The sequence below is a fragment of the Leucoraja erinacea genome, chromosome 15 (genome assembly GCF_028641065.1).
Source record: "Leucoraja erinacea ecotype New England chromosome 15, Leri_hhj_1, whole genome shotgun sequence".
NCBI lineage: Eukaryota > Metazoa > Chordata > Chondrichthyes > Rajiformes > Rajidae > Leucoraja > Leucoraja erinaceus.
Window position 1 is genome coordinate 30,380,439 of NC_073391.1, and position 18,508 is coordinate 30,398,946.

General features: G+C 49.4%; 1 protein-coding gene and 1 long non-coding RNA gene across 3 annotated transcripts in view; one reads left to right on the top strand and one right to left on the bottom strand.

Annotated features, from left to right (window-relative positions):
* Positions 1-10,670: 10,670 nt before the first annotated feature.
* Positions 10,671-17,023, bottom strand: LOC129704109 (uncharacterized). The gene is made up of 2 exons (XR_008724686.1): positions 16,241-17,023; positions 10,671-11,477 (listed from the first exon to the last, which is right to left on the bottom strand). It is a non-coding gene; the product is annotated as an uncharacterized LOC129704109 (long non-coding RNA).
* The window catches only part of mfsd13a (major facilitator superfamily domain containing 13A), a 46,077-nt gene continuing 43,064 nt past the window's right edge, over positions 15,496-18,508 (top strand). Inside the window, exon 1 of one of the 2 annotated variants that reach the window (XM_055647003.1) lies at positions 15,496-15,652. The gene's annotated coding sequence lies outside the window, so the exon portion shown is untranslated. Of the gene's footprint in view, positions 15,653-15,976; positions 16,098-18,508 lie in introns of those variants that run through there. The other variant, XM_055647002.1, reaches the window with a different exon arrangement.

The following is an 18,508-nucleotide window of genomic DNA, read 5'->3' on the forward strand; positions in this document are numbered from 1 at the left end:
GTTGATAGAATGGTTCAGTTGCCTGATAACAGCTGTCCCTGAATCTGGAGGTGTGCGTTTTCAGGCTTCTATACCTTTTGCATGATGGGAAAGGGGAGAAGAGGGAGTGACAAGGGTGACTCGTCCTTGATTATGCTGGTGGTATTGCCAAGGCAGAGTGAGATATAAATGGAGTCAATGGAAAGGAGGTTGGTTTGTGTGATGGTCTACACAGTTCACATTTCACTGCAATTTCTCACAGTCTTGGATGGACTTGTTCCCAAACCGTGCGGTGATGCATCCCGATAAAATGTTTTCTACTGAATCTACTATGTCTGAAGAAGGGTCCAGGTCTGAAATGTCACCCATCCATGATCTCCAGAGATGCTGCCTGACCTGCTGAGCTACTCCAGCACTTTGTGTCCTTTTGTGTAAACCAGCATCTGCAGTTCCCTGTTTCTATACTTTTGACTGCCCCGTCAATGCTTGTCCCATTTCTCCACTTTTAATCCATATACCTCTAAACATTTGCTGTCCATGTACCTGTCCAAATGTCTTTTAAATGCTGTATAGTGCCTGCCTCAGCGACCTCCTCTGACACCTCGTTCCATGTATCTGCTGCCCCTGAGTGAAAAAGTTGCCCCTCATGATCTATCCCATCTCATCTTAAACCTAGGGCGGCACAGTGGTGCAGCGATAGAGTTGCTGCCTAACAGCATCAGAGACCCAGGATCGATCCTGACGACAGGTGCTGTCTGTATGGAGTTTGTACGTTCTCCCCGTGACTGTGTGGGTTTTCTCCGAGTGCTTCAGTTTCCTTCCACAGTCCAAAGCCTTACACGTTTGTGGCTTTGGTAAAATTGTACATTTTGAATTGTCCCAAGTGTTAGTGTACGAGGTGATCGCTGGTTGGCGCAGACTCAGTGAGCCGAAAGGCCTGTTCCCATGCTCTATCTCTAAAATCTAAAATCCCTTTTGTCCATGGCTTGATTCTTACATTCCCATTCCCATTCGCAATCTGCTAGATGAGAGGGGAAAGATCGTGAGGGGCAACCTTTTCACTCAGACGCAGCAGATACATGAAACGAGGTGTCAGAGGAGGTAGCTGAGGCAGGTACTGTAACAGCATTTAAAACACACTTGGACAGGTAAACGGGCAGTAAAGGTTTAGAGGTATACAGACTGCTTCGACGCGGACAACTTCAAAGTTGTCTTGACAAAGGTTGAAGTAGCTCACTTCCTTTTCACCGCCTCAGCCACCGACAATCTCACCCCACAACCTTTTCCTGTCACAACCGCAATGCCCCAACGCTACAAGGAGACTCCACAGGTCTCCCTACACCCAGGGAGAGAGAGGTTGCACAGGCTAAGGCTTTATTCCTTGGAGCGCAGGAGGCTGAGGGATGATCTTATCGAGGTGTATAAAATCAAGAGGGGATTGGGCAAATGCACAGTATTTTAGCCAGGGGAGGGGGAATCAAGAAACAGAGGATATAGGTTGAAGGTGAGAGGGGAAAGGAACCCAAGGGGCAACATTTTCACCCAGAGGGTGGTGGATATATATTTTCTTAGTTCCCTGAAAGTTATTTGACAAGAAGTGAAGCTGGTCCACCATGTACCCTGGCTGAACTTCCTGCCACAGCAGCAGGCAAAGCTTTTATTACTTCCTCAGTTAATTATCAGCTTCTTCATCAAGAGAAAAATTGAAACTGGCCTCATTAGTTATTACTCTCTGGTTGTTGCATAATTGTGATAGTCCCCCGTGGAAGTTCCTTGTATTGCATCGTGCAGACCATATTTATCCCGGTCATTCCCTCTTTTCCCCTCTCCCGTGGGGGCGGAAGATACATAAGCTTGAAAGCACGTACCACCAGATTCAGGAACAGCTTCTTCCCCGCTGATATCAAACTGGTGAATGGTTCTCTGATGTTTAGTTTGTTTTAGTTTAGGGACAGAGTGCGGAAACAGGCCGTTTGGCCCACAGAGTCCGCGCCGATCAACGATCACCCCATGCACTTACACTATCTTACGCACTAGGGACAATTTTACAATTCTACCGAAGCCAATTAACCTACAAACCCGTATGTCTTTGGAGTGTGGGAGGAAACCAGAGCACCCGGGGAAAACCCACACGTTCACAGAGAGACATGCATACTTTGTACAGACAGCACCTGCAGTCAGGATCAAACCTGGGTCTCTGGCGCTGTAGGGTAGCAACTCTACCACTGCACCACTGTACTGCCCTGGCTGGTTAGGGTGCGGTCCTGATCTCCCAACCTACCTCATTGTGGACCTTGCACATTTCTTTCTTTTTTGTTTAGTTTTATTTGCACTTTCTCTTCAACCCCATATTCTGCACTGTTGCCGTTCCACTTTTTAAAAATTATCTCCATTTTCTCTGGAACTGTTGATTGAAGTGCAATTCATTGAGTCCTTTACCCAGATTACGAGAATCAAGAACTAGCGGACAGAGGTTTGCGAAAAGAGAAAGGTTTAATAGGAACCTGAGGCCCAACTTCTTCACTCAGAGGGTGGTGGGCATATGCAACGAGCGAGCAGAGGAAGTGGTTGAGACAGGTGAAACAACAACATTTAAAAGACATTTAAACAGATGCCTGGATAGGAAAAGTTTGAAGGGATATTGGCCAAACAAAGGTAAATTGAACTAGTGTAGAAGGGACATCTTGGTCAGCATGGACATTACTTCCAATCTCATCTATTGCATTCAGTGTTCCCAAAGTGGCCTCCTGAACATTGGCGAGACCAAGCGTAGACTAAACGACCATTTCACCAAACCCGCACTCGGTCCACCAAGACCCGCTGGATGATTCAATGGATGTTTTTAAGTCAGAGATAGATAGATTCTTGATTAGTGCGGGTGTCAGGTGTTATGGGGAGAGGGCAGGAGAATGGGGTTTGGAGGGAGAGGTAGATCAGTCATGATTGAATGGCGGAATAGACTTAATGGGCTGAATGGCCTAATTCTGCTTAGATCACTTATGACCTTATGGGTTACACGGTTACTAACCTTTTTAACTCCTCCTCCAATTCCCAAACTGACCTTTCTATCCTGGGCCTCTTCCATTGCCAGAGTGAAGCCATATGCAAACTGGAAGAGTAGCACCTCTTGGATAGCTTTTAACCCAATGGCACTCTCCAATATCAGATAAAACACTCCCCCACCCCTCCTTCTCATCTACCCTGTTTACAAGCACCCCCGCCCCCCAGTCCCCACCCAGACACACACTTTCTACCCCTGCCCCAGTCACTCACCTCCTTTTCCTCCTCTATCCATTCATCTCCCATTCCATCCTCCTGTGAGTAGCCTTTATCTCCTCTTTCCCCCTTCCTTCCATGCACTAATCCTCCCTCTAGTTCTGTGTTCCACTCCTTTTTCTTCCTCACCTAATTCCACACTATCATCCTTTTGTCTGCATTTCACCTCAAGGCATTTCACCTACACCCATCTGCCAATCACCCCTTCTCATTGCGTTGTGTAAGTGTGTGTGTGCACTTGGTTGCACGTGTGAGCATGTGGTTTAAATGTGCATGTTTTTTGAGTGTGCCTGTATGTGTTTGTGCATTTGTTGTTCCTTCTGAACCTTTTGAATTTTTGTAGTTGGCAGGGCAGTACTCTGCATATCGCCAACTCGGCCAATTTTACATTTTTATCAAGCCAATTAACCTACAAACCTGTATGTCTTTGGAGTGTGGGAGGAAACCGAAGATCTCGGAGAAAACCCACGCAGATCACGGGGAGAACGTACAAACTCCATACAGACAGCACCTGTAGTCTCTGGCACTGGCGAACCCGGGTCTCTGGTGCTGCATTTTTGCTGTAAGGCAGCAACTCTACCGCTGTGCCACTGTGACTGCCCCTGTGTATGTTTCCAATTGCTTTTAATGTGTGCATGCATGCATGTTTGTGTGCATTTGCACTTGACTCCATGTGTGAACATGTGTTGTTCATGAATATAAACAGTAGAAACAAGGAACTGCAGATGCTGGTTTACAAATGTAAACAAATGTTCACTGATTCGTCTTGTCTATTGTGTGTGTGTGTGTTTGTGTGCGCATGTGCTATAAATTTCTATGGATACATTGTGTGTACTTGTCCTTGTGTGTGTGTGTGTGTGTGTGTACATTCCCAGAGCTATAGCGGCTCTGAACCGGCCCTGCTGAGTGCCCCCCACCCCCATGGACTGTCTCCCTCGGATGGTCAAGTCGCACAAGCTCATCTGCACTTTAGTCTGTTTGAACTGTTTTGACTATTTTACTGTTATAATGTTCTTTGTACAAACCATGTTCTCGGGGTATCTAAATCTAAATTTTATTAGTTATTTAAGTTATGATGTCGGATGGAAGCTGCATACCAAATCTCGTTGCACTTATGTGCAATGACAATAAAATATATTATTATTATTATTATTATTATTTGCACTTGAGTCCGTATGGAGCATGTGTTGTTCATGTGTGTGTTTCTGTCTGTGCTGTGGTTGGCTATTGGCAAGATGGAGACATTCCAGTATTGTGCAAGGTGCAATACCTGTGAGGCTAGGTGCTGTCTGCACACATCATTACCTCGAAGATATCTCCCATAGTGTGGCCGGACCAGTTATACTGGACTGATTTCCTCAAGGCAGACTGAGCTTTTGAAGTAGTGGAATTGGCATGAGCTACAACTGCTTCTATTGACACATAACATCCAGTATTGTTTACACTTGCTGCCTCCACCACCGAGCATTTAAGAAACTTCTGGATAGGCACATGGTAATGCAGGGAATGGAATTTTAAATCTCATCTTTAATCACACGATAAGGTACTCTGGGCACAATATCAGAAGCTGGTTGATGTCTTGCTCAGCTGTGAGAACTGGGTTCTGTGCAAATTGTGGAAAGAACTGAGCTGTTCTTCCATTTTGCCTTTCAACGTGGACAGCGCTTCACTCCAAAGATCCTATAGCGGAGCAAGATAGACCACTCCTGCTAAATACAATGGGCTGATGTGTAGTATGCAACAGAACGGAACGTGGGCCTTTTTTTCATCCATTTCCGTAACTGGACCGGACCCGACTCGCAGTGTAATCAACGCTGCGGGGAAACAGTTTGTGTTAATAAATTAAAATTCTGAAAATGAGGAGAAGATTTTTACCAAATAACTTTTATTTTTACGAGGCTGTTTCGGAAACCGGCTTCCGTCTCCGCACTATTATCCTATGGGGTCTTTGGTGCGGAGACGGAAACCGGTTACATAAAAGGGACTTTAAATTACCCATGAATCTGCCCATGACCGTACTACGTCTTTTTCGGCGAGCGGACTGTCTTGCTCGCTATAGGATCTTTGCTTCACTCTGTGAGAATTAAACTTTACTCCAGTGAATGGCTAAACATTCCTGGTGCATGTGGCCCATATAGTTAAGAAAACAAGTTTGCTAAACACAAAGAAGAGCTTGTGAACTCAAGGCAACACTGAGACTCCTTAATCTTCCTACATACAGTAGATAAAGAAGCTTGTTTCTCAATGGAAAGTTACTGAATGCTGGATCACAATAGTTAACCCTGTAAACAAGTGCATGTGACTAACATTGCTATCAAAAATTAGATTAGATTAGATTAGATTAGATTTGTTTATTGTCATTCAGACCTTTCGGTCTGAACGAAATTCTGTTTCCCTGCAGTCATACATATAATTTAAAAAAATGACAAAACACATAGTCAACACAAATTTAACATCCACCACAGTGAGTTCACCAAACACCTCCTCACTGTGGTGGAAGGCAAAATCTTAAAGTCTCTGGCTCTTCCCTCTTTGTTCTCCCTCTGCGCCGAGGCGACGGTTCAAACTCCGCGGGTGGTCGCTGCCTCGCCACAGCTCCCTCCAGGGCCGAGTCGGGTCTCCGCTGCTGCTGCCGCCATAGCTCCGGGGCCGAGTCAGGTCTCCGCTGCTGCTGCCGCCACAGCTCCAGGGCCGAGTCGGGTCTCCGCTGCTGCTGCCGCTGCCGCCGCCGCCGCTACAGCTTCGGTGCCGAGTCCGTCTCCGCTGCCGCTGCTGCTGCTGCCGCCACAGCTCCAGGGCCGAGTCAGGTCTCCGCTGCTGCTGCTGCTGCTGCCGCCACAGCTCCAGGGCCGAGTCAGGTCTCCGCCGCTGCTGCCGCCGCTACAGCTCCGTTGCCGCCAGCTCCGCCATTAGGCCTCGGCGCAGACGGAGACGGGGGATACGACCGAAGAAAAAGTCGCATCCCCCGAAGGAAGAGGCCAAAGCATGTTTCTCCCACCCCACCCACATACATACACAACTTAATAAAACAAAATTAACTAAAACATGACAAGGAACAAAACGAAAGAAAAAAAAAACAGACGGACTGCAGGTGGGCCGCAGCTGTTAAGCCAGCGCCGCCATCTTGGTAAATGATATAAAAATATTGCATGTTTCTCCAGCATTTTTGTCTACCTTTAAAAATACTGCATGTTTGGAACCGTGAGGACAGTCTCTTGCTTGACTGTTCTCCTTGACTGACAAGTTATTGCTAAGAAAGTAGCTACAGTTTGATAGTCACTCGCGTCTAATGTAAATTATTCCAACAATTCCGCTGGTCGCTCTAATGACTGAGTTCCCCAGCTTAGTGATCGGCTGACAGTGGTTCAAGCCCAGCTCCACATCCAGCCGGCACGCATGGCACAATGGCGCAGCTGGTAGAACCGCTGCTTCACAGCGCCAGAGACCCAGGTTCGATCCTGTCCTCGGGTGCTGTCCATGTGGAGTTTGCATATTCTCCCTGTTACCGGGTGGGTTTCCCCTTTATTTATTTATTTTTTAATTATACAAACACTTTTATTCAAAAAAATAAAATAAATATACAAATTAGCACAATCAAAGACTGCCTACGTTGACAATGTTACAAACAAACGATCATCAAATTAATATAACGCCAACTTTATCAACAAAACACTCAACATCCCACGCCAACCAGCGTTCACGGAAGGCCTCCAAAGACCCCGTAGACACCGCGCGTTCCCTCTCCAGCGGGCACGGACGTAGGCCTGGAAAAGGGGCAGGCAGTCAACCCTAGTGCGGCCATCGACTACCCTGCTGCCTGGAGCCACGAATGGCCATCTTGGCCAGGAGCAGATGGACAGGGTTAAGAAAATCCCTCCCGACCATCCCCCCTCTGTACCGGGTGCCCAAATATCAGGAGCGCGGGGCTTGAATGGAGCCAAAACTTGAGGAAAAGCCCCTTCAGATAGTCGTACAGGAGCTGCAACCTCTCATACTGCATGTAGACATAGAACACGGTCTCTTCCTCGCCGCAGAAGTGACAGGCGGCTGGCGAGTCCGTGAACCGGCACAAGTACATGTTACAGACCACAGCCATGTGCAGCACTCTCCACCCCAGGTTCCCGATGTAAAAGGGGGAGGACTCCCTTATAGAGAGATCTCCGCTGAGGACCACTGTGTCCAGACAGAAGACGAGGGCGAGGAAGTGCAGAGTGTGCAGGAGCAGCCTGTACAGTACGCATGTCTCCGCGTCACGGAAAAGCACGCTGGCCAACTCGGAACGGCCCCGGCTCATGTTGCATGGGGCCGGCTCTCGGGAAGGGACCCGGGCCGTAGGTCCTATGAACAATTCCGACGGAGCGGGGGTAATCTCGGCCGGAATCGCTCCACGCTCTCACCTCTCCAAGGTTTCCACTGGGTGCTCCGAAGACATGTTTTGGAATATGACAATTGTTTGTCCTCTGTAAAATTGCTCCTATTGTGTAAGGAATGGTTGAGAGAGTGGGATAAAATAGAACTAGTTTGAGTGAGTGATCAATGGTCGGTGAAGATTCGATGGGCCGAAGGGCCTGTTTCCATGCTGTATAACTAAACTTAATTAAACTAAACGTGCAGCTATGTAGATTAATCAGCCTCTATAAATTGCCCTTAGTGGGAGTGAATGTGAAATTAGGATAATGGATGATAGAATGTTTTCACAACTTTATCTCTAAAGTAAACAAAACTAAACTGCTACATTCCCAAACCACGGCATGAACAAACGGTGAAGGAAAGCGGCTGGATTGATCAAGTCAGCAGCTGGACCTGGAAGTGGCTGCCAGGGGTGGTGGTGGAGGCAGATACGATAGTGGAGCTGAAGAGGCTTTTAGATAGGCTCGTGGACACGCAGGGAATGGAGGGACATGCCTCATGTACAGGCAGATGAGATCAGTTTGACTTGGCATCATGTTCGGCACAAACATTGTGGGCAGAAGGGGCCATTCCTGTGCTGTACTGCTCGATGTTCTATGTTAGCCTGCATGTCTGGGATGTGGGAGGAAACCAGAGCACCTGAGGGAAAGCCCCGCGGTCACAGGGAGAACGAGCAAACTCAATACGGACAGCAGCTGGGGTCAGGATCGAACCCGGGTCAGCGGCTTTACCAGCTGCGCCACCGTGTCACAGGCTACCCAGAGGCTTACGTAAGTGCTCCTGATTTTACATTCTTGTTCCACCGTTTAAAACCCTTCGTTATAAAGCCACAAGTGCTCTATCATTGCAAAACTGATGGAGTATCGTTTGAGGGAAGCATACTATTTCTGCTTGTGTCACCGCTTCACTCAGTGGTGCACTATGTTTGATGTCTCGCGCGCACGTTATATGACTCAACCAGCTCGCGGCGGCTCTGGAAGAACAGAACCATTGTGATACAGGGACTGTGGTTTACAAAATCTAACTAACAAATAGGTGTGGATAACAAGACATTGTTGTTCCTGCTCAGACCTGACACCCCCCCCCCCCCCCCCCCCCCACCATCCATGATGTTTTTGCTATTCATTGTATTTTCAACTTCCTCTCTCAATTACCACCTGATCACAAATCTCTCTTCAACCCTCCCCCTTCCCCTGCAAATGAAAACTTCTTTCACAAAGCAGAAATTTTACTTGAAACGTGGATGTTCCTAACATACTGTGTATGCGTATGGTACACCAGCTGCACAGCAGCTCAGGGGAAAGCGCTCCAGAGGGCCATTGACAACGCCCAGAGGATTGTCGGCTGCCCTCTCCCTACCTTGGAGGGCTTACACAGTTCCCGCTTCATCAAAAAATCCCAGAGTATTATAAAGGACATTTCCCACCCCGGACACTCCCTGTTTGAACTGTTGCCGTCAGGCAGACGGTACGGATCTACAAGGACAAGAACAAACAGACTAAAAAACAGTTTTTACCCCACTGCTATAAAGGCACTAAATGTAGCTGCCAAGGAACGCAGGGGCGATACATACTAAGGGACTGTGGTACATTGTGAAATCGACAGAAGGATGTAGGGTTGGGTGTTTATGCGTGCTATTTTCATGATATTTATTTTAGTTGTTTATCTTTTTTTAATATTTTACCTTGTATGTATCGTTAGCTTTTAGAAATGTTTGAATGGTGCACTGACTGGCTGACATTTTTAAATTTTGTTGTACATGGTTCATGTTACAATGACAATAAAGAAACTATTCTATGTTTCGATAAATCTAAGGTGTGTATGGGGCAATGGTTATTATTACAGTGGGCACGGGACCAATTTTCCCGATCCTGCAGTCCTACCCCTTATAAACCCTGGAGCCCAGAGGGGGAGAGGAGAGGGGGGGAGAGGAGGGGGGGGGGGAGAGGGGGGGGGGGGAGAGAGGGGGGGAGAGAGGGGGGGGGGGGGAGAGAGAGAGGGAGGGAGGGGGGGGGGAGAGAGAGAGGGGGAGAGAGAGAGGGGAGAGAGAGAGAGGGGGGGGGAGAGGAGGGGGGGAGAGAGGGAAAGAGAGTCAGTCATCCTGCACACTAGGGGCAATTTACAGAAGCCAATTAACCCACAAACCTGCACCTCTTTGGGATGTGGGAGGGAACAGGAGCACCCGGAGAAAACCCACGCGATCACAGAGAGAAAGTACAAACTCCACACAGACAGCACCTGTGATCAGGATCGAACACAGGTATCTGCCCCAGTGAGGCAGCAGCTCTACCTCTGCAATCCTCTTGATCTCTTTAATCCATTTGTCTCACACCTTTGATTTTAATCTCAGACCTTTGTTCAACCATCTGCCTCTCCGACCCCCTCATTGTCAGTGTCTACCTATCATCTGCCATGCTTTGTCCTGCCCATTTCCAGCTTTCACCTCCCCCCTACATTCAGTCTTAATAGCCCTGTCCCACTGTTAATTCAAGAGCTCTCCCGAATTTAAAAAAAAAATCAAACTCGTGGTAAGCACGGAGAATGAACGTAGCGGGTATGTCGGAGCTCGGGGACGTCTCTTAGCGGCTTGTAACGCTAATGGCAGGTACTCGGGAAATATGGTAGGCTCGGGAAGACTCGTAAAGATTTTTCAACATGTTGAAAAATGTCCACGAGAGCCCCGAGCACCGACGAGCGGCTATTACCGTAAAGCTCCGAGTTCGTATCAGGGCAAACTCGGGAGAACTCTTTGAATGAACTCGTACAGTGAGATAGGGTTTTAAGGGTCTCGACCGGAAATGTCACTTATCCATGTTCTCCAGAGATGCTGCCCAAAGGTCCTACAGCTGCCTGACCCGCTGAGTTCCTCCAGTATTTTTGTGTCCTTGCCTTGCCAGTCAAGCTGAACACCAGCAGAGGGCAGCAGTGAGTGCTCTTGGTACCTTACCTCAGTGTAGACTTCTCAATAACTTCAATCCCTGCCAGAGATCAGGTGCTCTGCCACCATACAACAGCAACTTTCATTTACATCATGCCTTTAATGAAGCAAACTGTTCCAAAGCATTTTACAGGAATTATGAAATTTACAGAAAACCTTTAGGACTGAGATGAGAAAAACATTTTTCACACAGAGAGTAGTGAATCTCTGGAATTCTCTGCCACAGAATCTAGTTTGAGGCCAGTTCATTGGCTATATTTAAGAGGGAGTTCGATGTGGCCCTTGTGGCTAAAGGGATCAGGGGGTATGGAGAGAAAGCAGGTACAGGATACTGAGTTGGATGATGAACCATGATCATATTGAATGGCGGTGCAGGCTCGAAGGGCCGAATGGCCTACTCCTACACCTATTTTCTATGTTTCTATGTTTTTATGAAAGTTAACATCGAGACACATAAGTAGAAAATAGTCCAAAAGCAAAACACAGGCCCACCAGAGATTTTCCGGCACCCTTGTTTCCAGAGCCTTTCTGGATTATCTGTTTTGCCGGACAAACAGAGGTCACGGCCTCCGAGAGGATACCAGCCCACAAAGTCGGCCTCGGAAATCAGCTATGGGAACGGATCTGCCATCTCCAGCCAGGCCGGGGTGCCAGAGTCCTGGCCGCAGGGGGCAAATTCGACCAGCTGATCGGCCGCGGAAGTCCCAATGACGCCAAGATTGGTCGCCTCGCCCGGCCAAGGCGCCACATCTTCGGAGGGACGTCCGGTGGGGATTTCAAGTGCACTCTTGTAATTTTGTCCAAATTAAAGGAGGTGCCGGACCACCAGTTGCCAGAAAATCAGTGGTCGACCTGTACTGCGGATGCTGACAGTCTGAAATAAAACAATATGGAAAGTACTTGAGTGAACTTTGTCCCAAAAATCAATCCATTCAAGTTTTATAATAACTTTCTCCTCTACCCTCATTCCTGTCTCACTATTTACACCTCCTTTAGACAGATTAATGGCGATCAAGTGCTTCAGAGCGCCCTGTCACAGATAAAACACAACGCCATCCAGATCATCATTCTATTACAGGGATTTCATGTTTTCTCCATCCTTTCTTTGCAACGGGAATGGCAGAGGTTTCGGAGAGACCTGATAGAAGTATGTAAAATTATAGATTTTATAGATTTATAGAAGCATAGATTGGATAGACACAGAATCTTTTTCCCTGAATGGAAATATCTAATACTACTTGATGGGCTGAATTGCCTAAGTCTGCTCCTACAACCTATGAACTTAGAGGGCATAGCTTTTAAGTTAGAAGGGCAAAGTCTAAAGGAGACTAGACCAAGGGGGAAGGGGAGAGATAGAGAGGAGGGGGGTAGAGGGGTAATGAGGGGTAGATGGCAGGATAGAGGGGAGGGGCGAGAGAGGGGAGGGGGGGAGAGAGGAGGGGGGGGGGGGGGGAGAGAGGAGAGGAGGAGGGAAGGGAGGGGGGGAGAGAGAGGAGGGGAGCGAAGAGGAGGGTGCTGCGGGGAGAGTAGGAGGGGAGCCATGCGAGCGAGGGTGCTGCGAAAAGCAATGAGAGCCCGGGGGGGAGAGAGAGAGAGAGAGAGAGAGAGAGAGAGAGCGAGAGAGAGAGAGAGAGAGAGAGCTGTAGTACAGGGCCCGACTCTAGTACAAAGCTCTCGGCAGCTCTCGGGAAAGCCGAGCCGAGGCGCAAGCGTAATGTGTATTGCTCTTTGCGACGTCATCACTCGAGTGTTCCTCGGCATCTCTCGGATTGGCCGTCAGAGTGCTAGTTATGCGGGGGGCACGTAACTCGCAGCTCGTGGAAAACAGTGGCCAGTGACGTCATCAGCCCGTTAGCTTCAGCTTCAGTTTGCTTTAGCTTCAGATTGGTGAAGAATTTGAAGAAATAACTGAAGAAATAATGAACCAAATTTTCAGATGAGGCGATTATCGACATCATAAGGTCAATCTCTACCGGAATATGTAAATATTTCACCATTAGCATTTAATAATGATCATAGTTTTATAAGTATACTAGACCAAGTGCAGACCCGTTGGGTCTATTCTCCTAATGCGCGTTTGCGGGGGGGGGGGGGGGGGGGGGCATGCAGCGTCACGCACACTAACCATCTACACACACACACTAACTTCCCTTGATATTATATTAATATTATTAATTTGTTCCTTTTACGCCATAACCGTCCGATCCACTGATGCATAGCCCCCAACTCGCAGGCGCGTCTGGGGGGGGGGGGGGGTTAGAGAATGTGGGCAGAGAGAGGATGGGGAGATACAGAGGGAGGGGGGGTGGGTGAGGGGGGGAGGAGAGAGAGAGGGGGGAGGGGGGGGGCTGAGAGGGGGGGAGGGGGGGTGAGAAGTGAGGGGGGAGAGGTGGGGGGGAAGGATGAGCGAGGGGGAGGGGGGAAGATAGAGGGAATGGGGTGGAGGGAAGGGTGTAGGGGTGGAGGGGAAGGCGAATGGGGTTTAGAGGGAGGGAGGGTGGGGGAGGGCAGGGGGGTGGGAGGAGAAGAAGGGGGAGAGAGGGAGGGGGTAGAGAGAGAGAGGGGGAGAAAGAGAGTGTGAGAGAGAGAGGGGTAGAGAGTGGGGAGCAAGAGAAAGGGGGAAGGGAGAGAGAGGGGGGATGGACTCCGGTGGATGGTGACACCGGGAGCTCGCGGGTCCCCGGTGGGAGACTGCAACGGCGACTTCTCCCGCTCGAATTGCAGGGTTGAGAGTGACCTGGAGTGGGCCCTTACAACGCCCGGCGCGGCTGTAAATTGCCGCGGACTTGCTAGCGCCCGCCGGGGGCTCCAACATCGGGATACGGGGCAGGGCCTTACATCGCCCGGCGTGGCTTTGAGTGGCTGCGGACTTGCTAGCGCCTGCCGGGGGCTTTGACCTCGACCGGGAGAGGACTGGAGAGCAGGGGAGAGACAAGACTTTGCCTTCCATCACAGTGAGGAGGAGACTCACTGTGATGGATGTTTATGTGAATTGTGTTGGTGTGTGTCTTGGTTCTTTTCTTGTATGGCTACAGAAACCAAATTTCGTTTGAACCTCATGTGAGGTTCAAATGACAAATAAAAGGTATTGTATTATTGTATTGTATTGTATTGGAGAGCGAGAGAGAGGGAGAGGGAGGGAGAGAGAGAGGGGAGAGAGGAGAGAGAGAGAGGGAGAGAGAGAGAGGGGGAGAGAGAGAGAGAGGGAGAGAGAGGGGAGGAGGGTGGCGGGGCGGCAGCTCGCGGGGGCCCGAGCGAGGCACGGAGCGACCTGAGGACCAGCCGATCGTGGCTTCCGCAAAGGGAAGCGCACCCACCAGCGTGACAGAGCCGGGCCAGGCCGGGGGGGGGGGGGGGGACAGATGATCGGGCCCATGTCAAGAGCGAGGGGGGGGGAGAGAGGGAGGGGGGGGAGGGAGGGAGAGGGGATCAGATGAGAAGATGGGCGGGGGGGAGGGGGGGTGTCGGAGGCGAGTGAGTGGGCTGCGAAATGCAGAGAGAGACAGAAGCGGCTTGACGCTCTGGAAACCAGCAGCTGAGTGAGCGGGCGGGGGATGGGAGGGGCGTGACTTCACGAGCTGTGCCGGCAGTGAGGAGAAAACTTCTTCAGCATGTGCACGCCGCTGACCCCGCGATCTGCAGAACAAAGATCCTATTGCAGAGCTGAGCTGTAGGGTCTTTGCTGCAGAACGCTCTCGATCTTTCTGCGCCTGGGGGGGGGCACTAACGTACCTCGTGGAAAACTGCGCATGCTCGTTGACAACAGCTGCATTAATCCAGAGTGGCGAGGGTGGGTGGGGGGGCAAGGTTGAAAGGCATTGTGAGGTCAGTAGCCGGGCGACCTTAATATTATTTAAAAAATATCAGTTTGGTGATAAATTTTAGTAAATATCTCGGGAAATATTGGACCAAATTTATAGAGGATTGGAGTTTTGAAATCATAAGGAAAACTTATACCAGAAGATGTAAAAATGTCACTGTTATTGTAACATCAGCAGCTGGGCAGCGGTCAGATTTAAAAAAAATGTCAGATTGGTCACCAATTTTAATTTAAAAAGTCAGGAAAATAATGTACCAAATGTACAGAGGAGTGGATTTCTAAAATCACTAGGAAAATCTCAACTGAAATATGTAAAAATGTTCCCGTTTCGGCGTCTTGTTTTCGAGGTGATACGTTTCACAGGCAAAATAACATCCACACATACACACACGACACACACACACACAGAGTATTAATAATATACTAGACGAAGTGCAGATCTGTTGGGTCTGTTCCCCCAACGCGTGGTTGCGGGGGAGGCAGCATGTGGCGTCACACACACTAACTACCCCTCTGCACAAACGCTAACTACCCCCCTTGATATATTAATATTATTACTTTGCTCCTTTTACCCCATTACCGCCCTATCCACTGACGCATAGCCCCCAACTCGCAGGCGCGTCTAGAGAGGGGGGGGGGGTAGAGAGTGAGGGCAGAGCGAGAATGGATAGAGACAGAGGAAGAGGGGAGGAGGAGGAGGAGGGGGGGGGAGGGAAGCAAGAGATGGGAGGAGAGAGGGGGGGGGGGGGGGGGGGGGAGGGGGGGGGGGGGGGGGGGGGGGGGGGGGGGGGGGGGGGGGGGAGGGAGGGGGAGGAGGGGAGGGAGAGGGAGGAAGGGGGGGGGGGGGGGAGGGATGGAGGGAGAGAGAGGGAGGGAGGGAGAGAGGGGGAGGGAGAGAGTAAGAGAGAGGGGGGGGGGAGAGAGAGAGGGAGGGGGAGAGAGAGGGAGGGGGGGGAGAGAGAGAGAGGGGTCTCAGGGAGGGGAGAGAGAGGGAGAGAGGGAGGGAGAGAGAGGGGGGAGAGAGAGAGAGAGGGAGGTGAAGAGCGGCAGGTCGACAGCCCGAGCGAGGCACGGAGCGATCTGAGGACGGTGAGAAGCAGCGGGGGGACCAGCCGATCGTGGCTTCCACCAGCGTGACAGAGCCGGGCCGGGCCGGGGGAGACAGACGATCATCCCCTGTGACGGGTAGAGAGCAAAGATCCTATAGCGGTATCAACAGCCGTTTAAAGGTAACTGCCGTTGGTAACTGCCAGCTGACAACAGCCGTTTTAAAGCCGCTAAGGCAAGACGCGTTCGCCCAGGAGCGAGCGTTGACAGCAAAGAAGCACCGGCTTCTGACCAAAGAGGGGCGGGGCGGGGCGTCTTGCGCCGGCCAATGGATCCGAGCATCTTTGGATCCGAGATCTGCAGAAGGAAGATCCTATGGCGGAACGGAGCTGTAGAATATTTGTTCTGCAGAACTTTCTCGATCTTTCTGCGATTTAATCCACAGTGGTGGGGCTGGGGGCGGGGCGGGGCCAGAAGCCAGGTGGACCTTGAGGAGCCATGTGGGCATTGTGACGTAGCAGCTAGCAAGCGGCGATTTTATTTTAAAAAGTGAGTTTTGTGAACAATTTTATTCAAAATCTGGGGAAATAATTGACCGAATTTAGAGAGGAGTGCATTTCTGAAATCGTAAGTTAAATCCCTACCGAAATTGTAAAAAATCTCCGCGTTTTTGCATCTGGTTTTCGAGGAGATACGTTTCAAATGCAAAATGCCGTACACCCACACACACACACACAGAGTTTTAAAAGTATACTAGACCAAGTGCAGACCCGCTGGGTCTTCTCCCCCAACGCAGCCGTTCCCTGCCCGTAGCCCCCACAGGAGACGTGGTCCTCCAAACTGAAGATTCGAGCACTCAGCAGTGCGGCTGTTTTTAAATGGCGTCTTTGAGGCAAGAGGCGGGCGCCAGCAGCCGTTATGGTCGCTGGCCAGCAGGAGGCGACAAAATGAGTGAGTGGCGGGGGGAGAGAAGGATTTTATTAAAAATGTGTACATAAAAAATACGACGAAATTTAATGAGGAGTGGATACTTGGAATGAAAAGTGAAATATCTACCGAAATGGAAAAAAAATCTGGGCGTTTGTGGGTCAGGTGTTGGCGTAGCAACGAATCAAAGGCTGACACCCACAAGCTGGCAACCCTTACAAGACAGGCAGAAACAGATAGACAGATATGATGCGTGGGGCCAGTTTCTTTTTTACATGGAGGGTAGCAAGTGCCTGGAATGCGTTGCCAGAGGTACTGGTTGAGGCGGACACGATAGCGGTGTTTAAGACGCTTTGGAGAGCATGCAGAGGAACTTTACTAGAATGATGCCTGGTTCAGTGGGTATTAGCTGCGGGGAGAAGATTCGTACAGCACGGAAATAGGCCCTTCAGCCCAACTTGTCCATGCTGACCAAGGTGCCCCATTTAAGCTGGAGTCCCACTAGAGAACATGGATAGACTTGGATTGTTGTCTCCAGAACACAGGAGGTTGAAGGGAGAACTGATAGAAGTATAAAAAGTTATGAGAAACATTGAGGTAGGCAGTCAGAACCTTTATCCCAGAATAAAAAATATCAAATACTAGAGGGCAAGGTGAAATGGGCAAAATTCAGAGGAGACTCGACCAAGTGGGACCTGTTGGGCCCCGTCCCCAACACAATAAGCCACCACTCACCAGTTCCCCCAACGCAACCCGTTTCCATCACTCACCTGTTCCCCCAACGCAATAATCCACCACGCACCCATAGCCCCCATGGGAGGCCTGGTCCCCCAACGCAACCCGTTCCTCAACGTAAGATTCCACCACTCACCCATTCCTCCAATGCAACCCGTTCCCCCAATGCCAATATTCCACCACTCACCCATAGCCCCCAACTGTGCAGGTCATTTTAAACTTTTTTTAAAAATGCAATTGCACTAAGATTTAATGTATTGTAGGTGCTGTGAGAATGTCAAATAACTCAGAATCCATACACGAGTATAAGTTGTTTATTAATAAAGCACACAGACCTCAAATACATAGGTGTTGTAAGCTCAAGCTCTACGACAAATCTAACTAGAGGCTGGACTAGCAGGCTGGATGATATATGAGACACTCAAACCAGATAGCTGATTGAGTGTGCAATGATATGCAGTAAAACATGACGTGGATCAGGTCAACTAGTACTGATAGATCTACAGGTACCATCAACAAGGCCAACTTTTATAATCTAAATAATCATTAAACTTCGCTGTGCTGGGTTAGGTTGGCAGATACTTTCCCAGAAGGACATTAGCTGTGAAGGACTCAGTGTTCTGGGATAGAAACATTGTAGCTGGCAGGGCATTGTGACATCATAACTGCCTAACTGCCAGTGCAGATTTGAAGAAATCCAACTTTTAAATGTAATTTTAAAACTTTTATATCACCCCCACTACGTCCCACTCCTTACAACAATGTAAAACACTCTCATAGCTTACAATGTAAAAATACTCTCATAGCTTGTTTATTGGCAGCAGAGATAACATTGTGATGTCATTTTCATTTTGAAATGTTCACTGCAGCGTGTCCCTGAGATTGGATCGTCCAATCACAATTGTGATTGGATGACTGTGAGATGCCATTGTGACATCATCACTAGAAGCTGCTGAAAGAGTCTCCCTCGCAAAGGCAGTTTTTTTAAAAACTTTAAATATCAATAACTTGTGAAATATAACATAAAATCTGGAGGAAACTTATTACATCGATGACGGGAAAAAGCCGAGTAAGGTTCTGCAAACATTTGCGCTCTATTGTGTACTGTTTTGCCGAAAATACAATCACACAGACACACACAGAAACAAGACGAGACTTTTATAAGTATACTAGACCAAGTGGGACCCGTTGGGCCCCGTCCCCCAATGCGGGGGGGGGGGGGGGGTATTGCGTGGCATCACACGGGAGGGCTAGTCCCCGAACGCGGCATTGGCGCTCACCCCGGAGACAGGCGCCCCCCCCCGGATCCAATCACTCCCATCACCTGTTCCCCCAACGTAACCCGTTCGCCCAAAGCAATATGCCATCACTCACCC